This window comes from Ovis canadensis, chromosome 3 (genome assembly GCF_042477335.2).
Source record: "Ovis canadensis isolate MfBH-ARS-UI-01 breed Bighorn chromosome 3, ARS-UI_OviCan_v2, whole genome shotgun sequence".
Classification (NCBI taxonomy): Eukaryota; Metazoa; Chordata; class Mammalia; order Artiodactyla; family Bovidae; genus Ovis; species Ovis canadensis.
This window is the reverse complement of record NC_091247.1, coordinates 34,501,172-34,516,486: the sequence shown is the minus strand read 5'-3', so window position 1 is coordinate 34,516,486 and position 15,315 is coordinate 34,501,172.

The window sequence follows — 15,315 nt, the reverse complement described above, 5'->3', positions numbered from 1 at the left end:
ATTTGGGGGTGAGACTGTGCAGGACACCTATTCAGAAAACTTTCTTTGAATTACTGTGTACATTAAAACTGAAAATTAATAGTTAACGCCTCGTAAGTGGATAGTAATGACGTTGGCCAAAACTTCGCAAGAGGTTTTCACAGATGTTCTCTCTTTTGATCCTCATAAGAAATTGAAATTTTCTTTGAGCAGTAGTTGTCAAATGGAAAAATACTGAATCAGAGGCATTAAGCTATTCACCGAAAGTTGGTAAGAACTAAATTAGGATCCGAAACAGTAAGGCTTATCACAGATTTCCTTGAAAAGATGTTTGGAAAAAATTTAGATCGAAGAGAGTCCAAAGGAAAGAAGTGGACTCGGCTCTTAAGACACGTATTGTGGAGGGAGAAGGGTGAATCAGTCAGTACTTGGGAATGTCATAATCACCAAATTTCACTAAAGGACATCTGTTGTCCTGTTTAACTGATAAGACTGGCAAAAGTCTTATCATTTTCCATCTCTTCACCTCAAAATTTTTAAAATCACTCTTTGTTCCTTGATGCTTTCATCTTTGAAAGAGAGGGCTCCAACACGCTTAGAAATCTGGACCTTGTTTTGGATATTTAGCATATAATTTCAGGGAGCTGAGGTTAAGAATCTTTGTTGTCATCTCAAAGAAAGAATGTTCCTCCTCCTATCCAGATTAATCTCTTAACTTCGTATATTCCAAAGCACTGAATACCTGCCCCACAGTAAACATTAAATATCAGTTGATACTACTATTGCAGTTTCCCATTATCTCCTGTCTGGGTCTTAGTATCATTGACCTTTACCTTTCAACTAGCTCCTTTCAAATCTGCATAAAGGACCTAGGCATCCTCAAGCTCTTATTTGTTTTTAACCTTTCATTCATGGTTTTTTTGTTGTTTTTTGCCCAGCTGCATTCCCCACTGCCCTTACAGTGGAAGTTGAAGTCTTAACCACTGGATTTCCAGGAAAGTCCATTTTCATTCATATTTAAAATGCCCAAGGAGACTTCTCTGCCAGACCAGGGGTTAAAACTGCCCTTCCAATGCAGGGGGCATGTCTTCCAATCCTAGTCAGGGAACTAAGATTCCCGTCGTGTTGCAGCCATGCTGCCAAAATAAAAATGGTCAATTGTTGCCCGTGTTTACACCACATTATTTTTTATTATCTCTTTTTTCTGCTTAAAGAAATAATATGTACTTATTATAATAAACTTTCAAAAATAACTGTAAAGTAACTATATAGTTGCTTGTATGTGCTATTGGAGAAGGCAATGGCACCCCACTCCAGTACTCTTGCCTGGAAAATCCCATGGACGGAGGAGCCTGGTGGGCTGCAGTCCATGGGGTCGCTAAGAGTTGGACACGACTGAGCGACTTCACTTTCACTTTTCACTTTCATGCACTGGAGAAGGAAATGGTAACCCACTCCAGTGTTCTTGCCTGGAGAATCCCAGGGACGGGGGAGCCTGGTTGGCTGCCGTCTATGGGGTCGCACAGAGTTGGACATGACTGAAGCGACTTAGCAGCAGCAGCAGCAGCAGCAGTATGTGCTATATTCCACTGTTTTAATTCCTTATGACATATTAAAGCATTTAATACAACTATCCTATGAATATTGTGAATTAATTGCTATAGAAAGTGAAAACCTCTTATTTTCACCAAAATAATTAAAAGACTTTGATGTATATTTCTCCATATTTATTTTCCTAGGTATATATTAATATATATAGTTTAAAATAAAAGCAAGCTTATACCACATAATCTTTTTCAGTTTACTTTTTACTTTTTTTCCCCACAGCAGCACATATAGCATTACTTTAATTTTTCAACCATTGTAGAGTATTCCATTATCCAAATATGCCATGTTTGATTAATAACTACCAGGGAACTTTCAGATTATTTCCAACATTACTTATTTTAGATAAAGCTGTAATGAATATTCTGCTACATACACGTTTGCCTACTTGTGAAAATGATTTCACTCATTCTTAGAAGGAAATGGCAACCCACTCCAGTATTCTTGCCTGGAGAGTCCCAGGGACGGCGGAGCCTGATGGGCTGCCGTCTGTGGGGTCACGCAGAGTTGGACACAACTGAAGCAACTTAGCAGCAGCAGCAGCAGCTTCCCACCATCCTTACCAACATTGGGTATTCCCGATCTTTTCAACTTTGTGATATATTAAGGGAAAAACAGATATCTTACTGTTTTGATTCGCATATACTTAATTAGTAGTGAAGTTAAACATTCTTCTATAAAAACTTTTTAGAATAATTTTACAACAAAATTGAGAAGAAGCTACAGAGACTGCCCACATACCCCCAATCCATTTGCACAGCCTCCCCACTATCAAATCACCAGAGTGGTATATGTTGTATCAAAGATAAATCCATCATAATCACACAAGCCCATAGAACCTTAAGGTTCTTGGTGGTGTACATTTTGTGGGTTTAGACAAGTGTGTAATGGCATACAGAGTGTTCTTACTGCCCTAAAAGTCCTCTGTGCCCTGCCTGCCCATTCCTGACAACCACTAATCTTGTCTCCATAGTTTTGCCTTTTCCAAAATGTCATAGAGTTGGAATCATACAGTATGCAGTCTTTGCAGAATAGCTTATTTCTCTTAGTAATACACCTTTAAGTTTCCTCCATGTCTTTTTAGGGCTTGATAGAACATTCCTTTTTGTTGCTAGATAATATTCTATTGTCTGGATGAACCATAGTTTGTTTATCCATGTACCTATTGAAAGACATCTTCGTTGCTTCTTTCAAGTTCTGGCAATTATGAATAAAGCTCTCTATATACATGTGTATACAGGTTTTTGTGTGGGCATAAGTTTTCATCTACCTTCAATAGATAACGAGTGCAATTTCTGGATCATACATTAAGGGTGTGTTTAGTTTTATAGTGAAGTCACTCAGTCGTGTCCGACTCTTTGCGACCCCATAGACTGTCGCCTACCAGGCTCCTCTGTTCATGGGATTTTCCAGGCAATAGTCCTGGAGTGGATTGCCATTTCCTTCTCCAGGGGATTGTCCCAACCCAGGGATTGAACCTGGGTCTCCCGCATTGTAGACAGACACTTTACGGTCTGAGCCAGTCTTCTAAAGTGGTTGCACCATTTTGCACTTTGACCAGGAATGTATGAGAGTTCCCATTGCTCCACATTCTCACCAGCATTTGTCTTTTGTTCTGTTTTTGGCCATTCCAGTACGTGTGTAGTAGTATCACCTTAGTTTTTGTTGTGTTGTTATTTGGTTGGTATCTCTTTAATTTTCATTTCCCTGGTGACATATGATGTGGAGTATCTTTTCATATGCTTAATTGGCATCTGTGTATTTTCTTTGCTAAGATGTCTCTTAAGATCTTTGGCCCATTTTTCAGTTGAGTTGTTTTCTTATTGTTGAGTTCCAAGGGATCTTTGTTTATTTTGGATAACAGTCCTTCATCATATGTGTCTTTACCAAGTAATATCTTCTCCCTGTTTGTGTTGTCTTCTTACTCTCTTGACACTGTCTTTCACAGAGAAGGAATTTTTAACTTTACCAAAGTTCAGCTTATCAATTCATCTAAAAAAGGCCTCATCACACCCAAGATCATCTAGATTTTCTCCTATGTTATCTTCTAGGAGTTTTATAGTTTTATATTCACATTTAGGACTGTCATCCATTGTGAGTTAATTTTTGTGAAGTGTATAGAGCCTGGGTCTAAATCCACTTTTTTGCATGTGTGTATGTGGATGTCCAGTTGCTCCAATACCATTGTTTTCATGTGTCTACTGCCTCAAAGCATTTCATTTTCAGTTTCTTGCCTGTATATGTTCTTTGCATAGTATTTTTAACTGGGTTGATCATTTTTTTCTTATTGGCTTTTAAGAGCTCTTTGTATATTAGGAAAATCCTGTTGTTTTCCTAATCTTCTACAATGTGAATCCCATCCTTTCTCTATCTCTATGGAAACTTTACACTCAGTTTATTATAAACCTCTGTTTGAAAAGCCCTTTCTCATTTCCCATTCTCCATGACCTCTTTGGGCTTCCCTTGTGGCTCAGCTGGTAAAGAATCCACCTGCAATGTGGGAGACCTGGGTTCAATCCCTGGCTTGGGAAGATCCCCTGGAGAAGGGAAAGGCTACTCACTCCAGTATTCTGCCCTGGAGAATTTCAGTCTGACAGGACTGAGCGACTTTCACTCACATGACCTCTTTAGCATATAGGACCAATGAATAGCACATTCTTAAATGCCTCTATTTTCATAATACTAACTTATTTCTCTCTCAACTTCTTTTCCTTCTTTACTTTCTGTTCTTCCTGCTTTATTATTATTATTTTTTTTATTCCACACCACGTGGCTTGTGGGATCTTAGTTCCCTGATCAGGGATCAAACCTGGGGTCCTGGTAGTGAGCATGCCGAGTGCTAACTACTGGGTTGCCAGGAAATCCCCCTTCATAACTATTAATGTGCCTATCAGTGTGTCCAAAGTTATATTCTTTGTTCTCTCTACACCATCCTTTAGAAAATACGTCCACTGATGAGCTTCTAATATATCACCAGGATGACAGTTATCATGTCCAACCTCCAAGATAATATTGGATGCGCCACTGTCACTTAAGTTAAAGACTTAACTTGCCTAAGGATTTTTATTTCAGGTTAGTAATCCACCTCAAGAACTAATTTATTAGGGATAGAAACAAGATGGCTGGGTGACAGAGTGGGAGGGAAACTTCTTGTATGATCATTTATACCTTTCAACTTTGCACCATATGTACTTTTTTTTTTAGTTTATTTATTTTTGGCTGCACTGGGTCTTTGTTGCTGTGTGTGGGCTTCTTACTGTGGTGACTTCTCTTGTTGCAGAGCATGGGCTCTAGGATACACAGACTGCTGTAGCTGGGGTGCACAGGGGTAGCTGCCCTGCAGATCTTCCTGGACCAGGGATTGAACCTGTGTTGCCTACATTGGCAAGTGGATTCTTAACCACTGGACCACCACCACCTTGGGTTTCTGCTCAAAGCTTTTCTTCCTCAGTGTGCAACTCACTGGTCACACTTCCAATCTGGTCATTCTTCTGGGGATGTGATGCAGATCCTTTCTTCCAAAAGAGCCTGTTTCAGAATGAAGGCATAATCAAAGGTACAGAAATGTTCCTTTGCCTCAGTCTTGGCACTTACACTTCTGTAGGACCTCCTAACTATAAACCTAGATTTTGTGATGATTGTGAATTATCTAAGGTGGTTTAAGTGGGGCTTCCCAGGTGGCTCAGCAGGTAAAGAATCCACCTGCAATGCAGGAGACGCAGGAGATGCAGGTTTGATCCCTGGGTAGGGAAGATCCCCTGGAGAAGAGAATGGCACCCCACTCCAGTGTGCTTGCCTGGAGAATCCCACGGACAGAGGAGCCTGGTGGATTACAGTCCATAGGGTTGCAAAGAGGTGGACATGACCGAAGAGACTGAGCACACACAAGGTGGTTTAAAACATACACCTTCCCAGGACCCTACCTAAATCAACTGAATCTGAATCCAGAGGACAGGGAGAATTTGAGTATCTGGATGCCTAAGAATCTGCCCAGGTGATTCTGATGTAGGTAGCCTGGCTCATCACTAGGCTGACGGGTGGTAACCATCATTCCAGCTCATGTTTATTCCTGTCCAGGAATGATTCCTGGAGACATTGCCTCATAACTTAGGCCTCTGAACTTCATTATTTAAGTTATGAGATGGAAACATGATTTAGCTTTATACCTTTACATCATGTCATAAGAAATTGAGTCAACTTCTAAAATAAACATAGGGCCCTGGGAAATTAAGAAAAAAACCAGTTGATCTAAATTAAGAATTCATCTGTGATTATTAGATGTCTGCAACTATATTCAATTATGTTCAAATCAAGTTTCTTTATTATTTATTTTGCTCTATGTTTTACTGGCCTAAAAGTAATACCTATTTTATCTCAGAGGGATGTTGTGAATTTAAAATAATTATCAAGTCATTCCACAGCTTTTTCTGGGCTAAAACTCCTAATATAAACCTTTTGTTTGTTTTCATACACTTAATTTACCTTTGTTGTAGCAATAGAGAGAACTTTTCTAAATCTAAAATTATTTCCTGAAAAAACAGATTCAAACTTTAAGGAAAGACCTTTGGAGATCCCTTTTAGCACTGGTAAATTAGATTTCATTATTTCACAGCTCACAACTAGGCTGGAATCAAAGAACAAAATTCAATTTAACTAAGCAAATGTCTATTGGCTTGTAACAGTACATGCCAGGTGCCATCCGAGGCAGACAAATGATAAGACAAAGTTCCTATCCTTAAAGAGCTCAGATGTATTTAGGAAGATATCTGTGTAAACAAAAAAGTGACTATTTAACCGGTACAAATGTATGTATAAAGTTCCGTAGGCTGAATAGAGAAGAGCTGCTTGACTTCACAGAAGGAAAATACAGGGGAAGTTGTGGAAGGCTGAATAATGGCCCCAAAGATGCCAAGGTCCTAATCCTTGGAATTTGTGAATGTCATACCTCATAAGGCAAAAGTTACTTTAGATGCAATTAAATGAAACATTTTGAGATGGAGATATCCTGGATTATCAGGACAGGCTCTTAAATATAATCACGAGTGCCCATTAAAGAGGGCGGCAGGGGAAATTTGACTACAGTAGAGAAAAAAATGTAACCACAGAAGCAAGAGATTGTTATTATGCCAAGGAATGCAAGCAGCCTCCATAAGCTAGGAAAGGAGAGGAAATAGATTCTTCCCTAGAGCCCTTAGAAGGAACCAGGAGTGCTGACACCTTAACTTTAAACTTGTGAAACCAGTTTCAACCATCTGACCTCCGGAACTGTAAGAGAATAAATTTGTGGGGTTTCAAGCCACCAAGTTTGTGGTAACTTGTTTTAGCTGTCATAGGAAACTAGTACATAAGTTTTCCCAGAGAACAAGAGTGATGTCTGCCTGACCTGGGTTTTAAAGGATGAACAGGAATGTTAAAAGAAGAAAGAGAGACTTTCCTGGTGGCGCAGTGGATAAGAATCCACCTGCCAATGCAGCCTCCTGGTCTGGGTAGATTCCACATGCCAAGGAGCAACTAAGCCCGTGTGCCACAACTACTGAGCCCACATGCCACAACTACTGAAGCTTGAGCGCCTAGAGCTTTTGCTGCACAAGAGAAATTGAGAAATATTGCTTTCCACAATAGAGAAAGCCCATGCAAGACAACAAAGACCTAGTATAGTCACGAAATTTAAAAAACGAGAGAGAAGGAAGGACAATCTGAAGAAGACTGAACCCTCCTTTTCTCTGACTCTCCAGTCTCAGAAGATAGGAAGTTGGACCATAAGATTTATGATTTTCCACCCTAAGTTTTGTGACATATGCCTCATTTTTTAGCAATAAGAAGAATAAAAGATTTCCAACACAGGTGTTATTTTTCTTCCCTTCACATCACCTCTGGCTTTTCAGTTTGAATTTTAATCTTTGTTTTTACAAAATTTCTTACATCTCAGAGAGGAGAGACTTTAGGAGAAACATTCTTCAGAGAGCAAATGAAAAGACTTGAGAATCTGATAAGGATAATTGTTTATTATTGGAGAAAGCGTAAAACAAGCAACAGAGAGTCCTTGCTTCATTTGTTTGGGACTAAGAAAAACAAGATAGTGAAATTAAAAGTTAGCAAGAGCTCTAAACTGGGTATAATTGAGTAGAGAATAAGTTACCCAGAATATAGCACAGACACAAGGATATATAATTAAGAGAGAGGGCAAATAGATGAAAAGCCCCAACATGTATATTGAGAGTTCTAGAAGAAAATAGCAGAATGATGGTGAAACAGTGTTTGAAAATGTAAAAGATAAAATTTTTAAGTATTGATGAAAGACATCAATCACCAAATTTTAAAAATAAGCTTTTAATATTAATAAAACAAACACATGCTGAGGCACATTATAGGAATATTTATACAACATTAAAGATAAAGAGAAAATAATAAAAAGCTACCAGAGAAGAGAGGGGGAAAAAAAAAAGATTACTTATGAAACAACAGTGATGACTGATAAAGGACTTCCCTATAAACTTAGAATTTTATCCCCAGACAAGATATCATTAAAGAGTGGGAGCAAAGTACATTTTGATATACCAGAAAGAATTAAGGAAAACTTTTAAAACCACCCATGCAATCTCACTGAAAACTATAAATGACAATTTATAAAACTGCTTGGGGGACTTCCCTGGTTGGGACTCTGTGCTGCCAGTGCAGGGGTGTGGGTTCAATCCCTCGTCAGGGAACTAAGATCTCACATGTGGTGCAGCACAGCCAAAAGATTTTAAGCAGAAGTTTAAAACTGCTTGGGAAACTTTCATTTCTGGCCATGATGGTATTACAGGGACCACATTTACCCTCCTGCCTTAATCATCTAGAAAACTGGACAAAATATATGAAGCAACAGTTTTCAGACATCAGACAACAGGCAGCACAGGACACTGATCCCTGAGAGAAGGGAAACAAATCAAGAGAATCCTATGGGTACCCCCACTTCAGGCCACTTTGTAGAAAGAGGAGACCCAAACAGAGCCTGAAAATCTCACTGCATTGGGAAGACAGAGTTTGGAGTTCAGGGAAGCCTAGGTAGCTAACTTGTGCCTTAAAGCATGGAGATAAACATGGAGAGAACTATGAAGCTCTTCAGGAGCCTCTCAAGATCTTGGCTAAACATACTCATGATGAAACTATCAAGGCTCAGGAAAGAACCATTTGAAAGGAGGAGTTGGAAGAATCTTCCAGTGGTGCGAAAGCCATTTTGGTGGAGAGGGTAGCAGGATTCCAGCTGGTAGGTTTCCTATTACTACTGGGTGTATGTGTGTGTGTGTGCTCAATCACTCAGTCATGTCCTGTTCTTTGACCTAATGGACTGTAGCCCACACCAGTCTTCTCTGTCCACGGAATTTTCCAGGCAAGAATACTGAAGTGGGTTGCCATCTCCTACTTCAGGGGGATCTTCCTGACCTAGGGATCAGGCCCACATCTCTTACGTCACTGGCATGTGAATTCTTTACCACTGTGCTACCTGGGAAGCCTCTTAGCAAATCATAGAACCAAGAGATTACAAACTTGAGGTCATTTGTTACTTTGTGTGTGAGTCTCAGTTAAGAACTTCTGTCCTCATGGTGACCACAAGAACCAGCAGGACTTTTCTAAGTAACACTCTGGTTCTCTTGGGCCAATCAGTCAGACTCAGCTTGTAAGTCCTCAGTTCTCAGTAGCCAACAGAACAGAGGAGTTCTTTAAAGGATACTGAGGAATCTCTAAGGAATGTTTAAGTGTGACACAGATCCTCCCTGGAAATTACCATCACTTTTGCCAGCTGTCCCTGCTCCAAACCACTGTGGCTCTTGAACTTTACCACCACCTCTTCAGTCTCCCCACATGGCCCCATCCCAATGAATACATATCTTCTCACTTGATTCCTCAAAGCTCAGTTTAGTCCAGACACAGAGGCACAGATATGAAACACAAGTAGTCCATGACTGCCAATCAGTTCAGTTCACTTGCTCAGTCATGTCCGACTCTTTGCAACCCCATGAACCACGGCACACCAGGCCTCCCTGTCCATCACCAACTTCCAGAGTCCACCCAAACCCACGTCCATTGAGTCAGTGATGCCATCCAACCATCTCATCCTCTGTCGTCCCCTTTTCCTCCTGCCCCCAATCCCTCCCAGTATCAGGGTCTTTTCCAATGAGTCAGCTCTTCGCACCAGGTGGCCATATTGGAGTTTCAGCTTCAACATCAGTCCTTCCAATGAACACCCAGGACTGATCTCCTTTAGGATGGACTGGTTGGATCTCTTTGCAGTTCAAGGGACTCTCAAGAGTCTTCTCCAACACCACAGTTCAAAAGCATCAATTCTTCAGTGCTCAGCTTTCTTTATAGTCCAACTCTCACATCCATACACGACCACTGGAAAAACCATAGCCTTGACTAGACGGATGTTTGTTGACAGAGTAATGACTCTGCTTTTTAATATGCTGTCTAGGTTTGTCATAACTTTCCTTCCAAGGAATAAGCCATTAGAAGTGGCTATTCTTCAGATTCCCGATAAGGCAGAGCCAGCTCAGCCTACCCATATTCCCCGAAAGGAATCTCTAGATTATGCCACATCTTGGAGTCTTCATGCCAGCAAGAGGCACGAGTCTGAAGAGAATCTTTCTTTTCCAGTTCAAGGCCTGCTTATGTTCACTTTAGAACGTCTGACTGAAGCACTATCCTTTTCCTTACGGGGGAAACACTCACCTCCACTTTGGCCTGGTTGACACAGTCCCAGGAATCATGGACACTTTCCAGGCTTCCAATAATCCAGCTCTAGCACCACTTTGTAAGATACCAGTTGTTCAGACCAGTCTGTCCTGTGTGAGATACGAAGAAAACTGGCATACTCCTCAGGGTGGCTCCAGTTTTGTGATCACCTGTGAGCAAACACTGGATAAAAACGAATGGTCTCCTAAGAACAAATAAGGATTTTAAGAAATATTCCAGTCTATATTCTTATTTAGGGGGAAACAGATCTCTCTCTGCAAGGGTACAATCCTGTGAAAGACATAATTTATAACACAAATAAATTAATCCCCGCAACTCAGTCTGAAATATCCGGATTTTGGTTAATAGTAATTTCATGATTTTCTTTAGGATAAAAGTGAGTATTTGCTTTATGTATGTGTAGTGGGCCCATCCTGGTGATTTTCCTAAGCAAAGACAGACTGCTTCAAAATGAATTTACATCTTGCCTTCTAGAAATATAAAACTGAAACTGAAATTTTAAAAACTGACTTTAAAAAACATTTCATTTATTGGGTACCCTTTAAAATTTATGAGTACAATGAGGAGCATGGACTGGACCACATCTCAGAAATAGACTCCTTCCCTCCTCTTTTCTACTAACTTCAAAATATCTGTGTTTCTTTTTTCTTAGCCTTAAATCTTCCCCCCCGCCACTTTTTTCCACCTCCATGGACCAATCTTTCACATTTAATCCCACATGGGGGGAAGTGGGAGGGCAGCTCAAGTATAAGTGTATACATATATATATATACATATATATATATATATACACACTTATGCTGATTTGCACTGTTGTATAGCAGAAACAAACACAACATTGTAAAGCAATTATCCTCCAATGAAAAATTAAAAAAAAATCACACATAGGAAGGAATGTAGCATAAAATCTGTTGAGCTTCCAAAGGTAATCTTTTATCAATAGTATAATGTCATCAGAAACTAGATGTGAAGAGAGTACATGAACAGTCAAAAGTAGTATTAGAATCTCCCAGAAAAGCCTGGATGTGGGTTAGCCTGGGAGAACTTATGTCTCAACTTCTTGCTTTTTTCTAATTCTCCCCTCACTAAACATCTTTCACATGCAGGTTAGGTTTCTCAATCTGTGGTCTGTTACTATCTGAGGGTCTTGAATTTTCAAGGCACTATGAGTCTTCTACAATAATTTTATTTTTTTCTTTTTAAATTTTTATTGGAGTATAGTTGATTTACAATATTGTGTTAGTTTCTGCTGTACAGCAAAATGAATCAGTTATATATACATCCACTTTTTAAGATTATTTTCCCATATGCATCATTACAGAGTATTAATTAGAGTCCCCTGTGCTATACAGTAGGTCTTTATTATCTATTTTATATATAGTTGTATGTATATGTCAATCCCAGTCTCCCAATTCCTCCCTCCCCCTTTCCCTCTTGGTTACCATAAGTTTTTTTTCTATATCTGTGACTCTATTTCTGTTTTATAAATAAAGTTCATTTGTACCTTTTTTTAGATTCCACATATACACGCGATCATATGATATTTGTCTTTCTCTGACTCACTTCACTTAGTATGGTAATCTCTAGCTTTATTCATGTTGCCGCAAATTGCATTATTTCATCCTTTTTAAAGGCTGAGTAATATTCCATTGCATGTGTACCACATCTTCTTTATCCATTCCTCTGTCAATGAATATTTAGGTTGCTTCTATATCTTGACTACTGTGAACAGTGCTTCAGTGAACATTGGGGTGCATATAACCTTTCAGATTGTGGTTTTCTCTGGATATATGTCCAGGAGTGGGATTACTGTTGAAGCGAGCACTTCTATAAGAATTTTAAAACATTGTGCTTTAAGTTTATAATAAAAGCTTGTTAGCATTTTTGGATCATCTGGATTAACATCTGACATTTTTGAGTGATCCTGAATTAATGTTTAAGTTTACAGTTTAACTAGTGTCCTATTATACTCTGAAATTAGCATTTAACTTTTAAGGCAACGTTGCCCAACCTTGGCAGTGTGTATGTGGTGTCCCTTAAATCCCTCAAAATCTGCAGGTATGTCTCAGTGGTAGACAATTACTTATGCTTGAAAAACTGGCTTTAACTACTTTCTTTTCTTTCCTCATGAAAGAAGCTCATGAGAGGCTAACAGAAACAGACAGACAAAAGTTTTTAAAATGACAAGTATTTGTCAGTTTATTCTCAGTGTTTGACCAATTTGAGGGACAAGAAAATAAGCAATCTAATTTTAAATATGAAAGTTGAGAATTCCCAGGCAGTCCAGTGGTTAGGCACCCCACTCCAATACTCTTGCCTGCTTGCCTGGAAAATCCCATGGACAGAGGAGTCTGGTAGGCTGCAGTCCATAGAGTCACCAAGAGTCTGACATGACAGAGCGACTTCACTTTCACTTTTCACTTTCATGCAGTGGAGAAGGAAATGGCAACCCGCTCCAGTGTTTTTGCCTGGAGAGTCACAGGGATGGGGGAGCCTGGTGGGCTGCCATCTATGGGGTCGCACAGAGTTGGACACGACTGAAGTGACTTAGCAGCAGCAGCAGCCAGTGGTTAAGAACTCAGTGCTTTCAGTGCTGTGGCCAGGCTTCAATCCATCCCTGGTCGGGGAACTAAGATCCCACAGGCAGTGAAGCAAAAAACAAAAACAAAACCCCAAAACCTATTATTTTTAAAAATAAGTCAAATGCAATACTGTGATACTGTGAATACATAAAGAAATTGCCAAATTCTTAGAATTAGTTATTTTCTATCTACAACTAATTCCATGCCTTTATCCCTTTTTATTGAGTGAACTTGGTATATACTTTAGAGATCTTTTTTACATTCAGGCCAGCCCCTAAAGTACATGTTCAGAAGCTGCTTCTGCTACCATGTGTGATTGGCCAGATTTTTGAGGCTCACAGTTTACGAACTCAGGTAAATCAATCTGGAAATACAGTGTTTTGGAGTATTTTTGGTATAAAAATTTTTTTTGCTCCCCATCAAAGCATGAAACCTTTGTGTCCTCAGAATTGTAATGTGGTGGTTTGGGGGGAAATGGAGGTGAAGGAGGGAGAAGATAATCTTCGTATTCATTGTCTCTTCCCTATCTCCTTCCATGAGCTACTTAGTCTCCCCCATTTCTCCTCTCAGGGTTACCACTACCCTCCCAGTTCCTTACTTTTTCTTTGAATCATATTTTCTTTCCCACATTTTTCCTTATCTGTTTTTCTCCCATTTTATTTCAGGCTGTCTTCTATTTTTTGTAAACATAATTTAATGTTATTTCCATTCCATATTTAGCTTGTATATATGTATACTTAATAAATGGTAGATTTTTGGTTGACTAATAATACAACATTTATGCAAACTTGCCATTTTATATTTAGCTCTTCTTAGCCTTAAAGCAATCTGGAAAAGTAGATATTGTATGTCTTTTATAGATGAGGAACTGAGTCTGAGACAGAATAAGTAACTTGTGAAAGACCACACAGGCAGGCATTATATATCAAAACTGCTTTTTTTTTTCTTTTCACAACGTCACATTCTATTCTTAGAAGAAAAAAAAGAGGTTGAGTAATTTTACATTCCCTTAACACTGCCTTGGTAAGTAAGAGATCTCATCCAGGTTCATGATGACCAACCGGCCTAATTATCATCTTCTACCCTCAAAGCTTAATTTTAACCAGTTTCCGATGTCTGTATGTCTAGTTGTTACCTTAAATCAAACCATTTTCTCCTCAAATTAGCACTACCCCCCTTCCCCATCACACCATTTTCTGTTAATGGCTGCACCAATTTTTGTCATCCAGGGTCAAAACCTTGGTTATATTCATTCATTCAACAAGTATTTAAATGCTTTTGAGCACAAAGTGTGCTAGGGGTGCTGGGGTATAGAATGTCAAAAGTTTGACAAGAGTTTCTGCCTTCCTGAAGGCTTATAGTCTATCCGGAAAAGATAAGTGGGGATCCAAACCAATGTAGGGATATTAGAGAATTCCTAAAGGAAGTAAAGATGGGGGTGGGTGGGGAAGTGTATTCCATGGGTGAAAGCATAGGAAGAGAAAGCATGGAGAAACCCAAAGACATATTGCTGGAGCACTGGGTGGCAGAAACAGAGAGGAAGTGGGAGAGACATGCAGTAATTGAATCAAATATGAAAGGTCTAGTAACCTATGTTAAGGCATTAGAACTTTCTGAAGAGCAGGAGGAAGCCATGATTAGTTTTGTATTTTAAAATAATCTGTTTATCCTTTGAGAATTTTTCCTTTCTCTACCATCCCCTGAATCTAACCTATTACTAAATCCTGTCCATTTCTTTTTGTCTAATTTGTTCTTTTATCTCTGTTCCCATTGCCACCAATTTAGTCCCAGCCTGTCTCACGCTTAGATGAAGAGCCCTTTTTAGCTAGTTAGTCTCCAGGCTTTCTCTCTCCAAACTGCACACAAAGACTAGACCAATAAACTCCAAAGGCTCCACCAGGATAACACTGAAGTCCAAGCCACCCATTTTGGCACTTACGACCATTCTCTATCATGTCTAACGTTACTACTTAAAATCACTCTCCAACGAGGCAAGCAGCTTCCTCAAAAACCCTCCCCAAAGCAGTTCACTTTCTTCACCCCTGCAACCCCGTAACATTTTTCCCTTCTCCCCGGGCATAATGCACGTCTGGGGCATCCTGAGGACCTCAACCAATAGCTCTTCCATTCCCTTTTCATTTCTTCTCCACCCGCACAGACTTGGTCACAGAGAGAGGTCTTCATTTTCTTTGGTCAGAAAGACTGTCTCACATCCTACTCGCATAGGCCTCACAAGGGTACTTCATGTGCTCAGAACAAATTATTAATACTAGTCAACTCTAATTGAACCGCATCGGGAGATTTGTGGGAGTCCGAGGGCGCGGCGGAGAGAGAGATGGCACTTTAGAGGATGAACCGGAAGTGCCCAGTTCCACACAAAAGAGCCTCAGACAAAACGCGAGAGGCCAGGCTA